Consider the following 3,080-nt stretch of genomic DNA (forward strand, 5'->3'; position numbering starts at 1 on the left):
GACGCTTCCAAAAGATTCTCTGTGCGGTGAAGGAGCAGCTGATCTGTGCAATGTTGTATTTCATTTGGAAGAATGAGGAGAGACAGTGTAAATCCCAGGGTGACTGGGAAAAGGTGGGGCAATGGCACGGACTGGAAGACCTTCTTTCACTGGAACTCCCTGTATTCATTCTATTATTTTAAACAAACAATATGCAGCCTTTACCCAGTTGTCCTGGCCGAATGGTTGAGGCGTTTTTCCACGTGGTTTCAATCGTGCCAACTCCCCTTCTTCTCATTCCTGATTGACACAAACTGTCTGCAGAATAAATTATCAGTCAAATGAAAAAGAAAACCACCCAAACACCCCCGTGTTTCTGACTTCAGTTCATCTGCAAACATTCACTACATTTGGAGTCTGAAATGGAACAATAATTGGCCAAGTTAGTGACATCCTTGCTTTATGGGTGTTTGTCTCTCCTTCGGCCTCTGTCACTCTCGTTGTATGTGTCGGTGTGTGTTCCTCTGTGTGTGTCAATGCGGTTCAGTTCCCCGAGGGGATGGACACATATTCACCAACACAACCTTGATTAACATTGGTTGTGCAACTTCATATTAAAATGTCAAAGAGAAAAATATCAGGATGAACGATGCAAGTGGAGTTTGCAATGTTTGGAAAGAGGTGCAGCAAAGAAGTGGAAGATGTGAATGATGTTATTGATGATTGAGAGGAATGCATTACAACCTTGTGGATTTTGTAGGTCGATTACCTTCCACAGCTTGAAATTCAGAACAAGCTGAAGCTCCAGGAGGAAACAACATTGATCTCCCTGAATTTTCACATAGGAAATAACGCGCGTGCATGCCCGGCTAGGTTGTGACAGAGACAGGGCGGGCAGAAGGTCCTCTTTGTCTGCTGTAACCATTCTATAACTTCATATAAATAATACAGGCCTATTGCCAACATCTGTAGTCGTGGCCGAGTGGTTAAGGCGATGGATTCGAAATCCATTTGGGTTACCCTGCGCAGGTTCAAATCCTGCCGACTACGTTTTCCATTATTTCTGATTTTAACCCTTGTAAATGGGATCGACATTTCCACAACATCTGCGGTAGCAAAGATTGACCAGTGGGTGGCAGTGGAACCGTGATTGCCTGCATCACATGAAGCAGAAGCGGTCTCAGTTATTACTGCATTTGGCACTGTCTCTGTTCATATTAACTTAGATGCCGTTTCTGTTCCTATTACACTAGGACATGTCTCTAATCATATTAGAGAAGGTCATCTCTCAGTTGTTTCTGTAACTGGTTCAATCTCAGTTGTTAATGTACTGGACTATGGCCATAATACAGTTGGCACTATCTCAGTCATGACTGCACTGAAGCAGGTCTCGACCAAAGTTACAATAAGCCATGCCCCAGTTGACACTGCATTAGAGCTTGTCTCTGGTTATAGACAACTAGAACATGTTTTTATTTGCATTTCACAAGACTCTGTCTCAGCTATTACTCCAGTAGAACCTGCCACGTGTCTATCAAACTGGACCCTGTCTCAGGTAATGCTGCACCAATACATGCCTCCATTCATATCACACAATTCCCTGTTTCTGTTGTTATTGTCCAATACCATTACTCTCTTATTGCTGTACTGGTGCATGTCTCTGTTTTTATTGATCTCGTACCTTTGCCGGTATTTAATTCGCCAGACACTGCGTCAGTTGATATTAAAAAGAGCCCTGAATTATGTGAAGCTGCACTAGAGCGTGTATCAGTTTTCTTAAACTGGATCCGGTCAGTGTTATTGCTACACCAGGCTGGTTCGTATTACACAAGATCCTGTCTCAATTATTACTGCACTCGGCACTGTCTCACTTATGTTTCACTAGGTCGCGGCGCTGCTTATAACACACTCAATCATGTCTGCACTTATATTCCTCTAGACAGTATTTCAGAACAATTTACACTAGACTCTGTATCAGCCTGTATTACACTCGAGCTTGTTGTCTTTTTAATTAAAATGGATCCTGTCTTTGCAGAGACTTTGTCTTTGTACCTCTGTCTCTGCTTCTATTCCACTCGCCCTTTCCCTGTTTTTACTCCACGAGATCATGTCTATCTCTCTTACACTGGTGGCACTCTCCGATATTACAGCCTTAGACTCTCTCTGGGAAGCAATTACCCTGTGCCCTGTGCCTGTAATAACTGCCCTATTTCACTTGATTTTGATCCAGGCCCTGTATCGGTAACTATTGCACTAGACCCATCTCCGCTATTACAGCAGTAGACCTTGTCTATGTTAATATAGCACTCGTCCCTGCCCCTGTTATTCGTGCACTAAGTCACGTCTTTGCTTAAGTAACATTAGATGGCCTCTCTAGTAATGCCTCTGCTTAAATTGCACTAGGCCCTGTCTCAGTACTTACCACACCAGGCTCTGTCTCTGTTGTTACTACACTATTCTATGTCTCTATAAGGTGAACGTTGAGTTAGAAATGGGCCTCTGACTTTGGCCTAAAACTACAGGTTTTGACTGTTTGTTCTGCGCAGCTCCTAATATTCAGTTTCATTACAGCCAACAGTATTACATATGAGACATCACCTGTTCTGTGTGTCGGTGTGAAAAGGAATCATGCTGCGTCATTCCACAAAGATAAAAGATGTATATTCACCAGAATGTTTCATTTTATTTTATTTTCTCTTATTCAAACTGTAACTACAGATCGTCAAATAACGTAAATATTCATTGATAGTATATTCTGTTGTGTGCTCTTGTTTAGAAATTCATGTCATACCAAACATTTCTTTGATAAGACGGGCACGTTTGTCACCACAATCACTTAATGTCTGTCATATCTCTATCTGAGACAGCGTCTCACTCACTGAAATTTGTCTCTCTCAGATAAAAGCAAAATACTGCGGATGCTGGAAATCTGAAACAAAAACAAAAATACCTGGAAAAACCCAGCAGGCCTGACAGTAACTGCGGAGAGGAGCACAGTTGACGTTTTGAGTCCGTGTGACTCTTCTTCAGAACTAAGGAAATGGAGAAATGCGGTGAAATATAAGCTGGTAGTGGAGGGTGGGGCAGGTTGAGCTGGAGAG

The 3,080-nt window shown here is 42.5% G+C and overlaps 1 non-coding gene across 1 annotated transcript; it reads left to right on the forward strand.

Annotated features, from left to right (window-relative positions):
* The first annotated feature begins 947 nt into the window (after positions 1–947).
* Positions 948–1,029, forward strand: trnas-cga (transfer RNA serine (anticodon CGA)). The gene has a single exon. It is a non-coding gene; the product is annotated as a tRNA-Ser (tRNA).
* The last annotated feature ends 2,051 nt before the right edge of the window (positions 1,030–3,080 follow it).

The sequence above is a fragment of the Cetorhinus maximus genome, chromosome 23, assembly GCF_964194155.1.
Source record: "Cetorhinus maximus chromosome 23, sCetMax3.hap1.1, whole genome shotgun sequence".
Classification (NCBI taxonomy): Eukaryota; Metazoa; Chordata; class Chondrichthyes; order Lamniformes; family Cetorhinidae; genus Cetorhinus; species Cetorhinus maximus.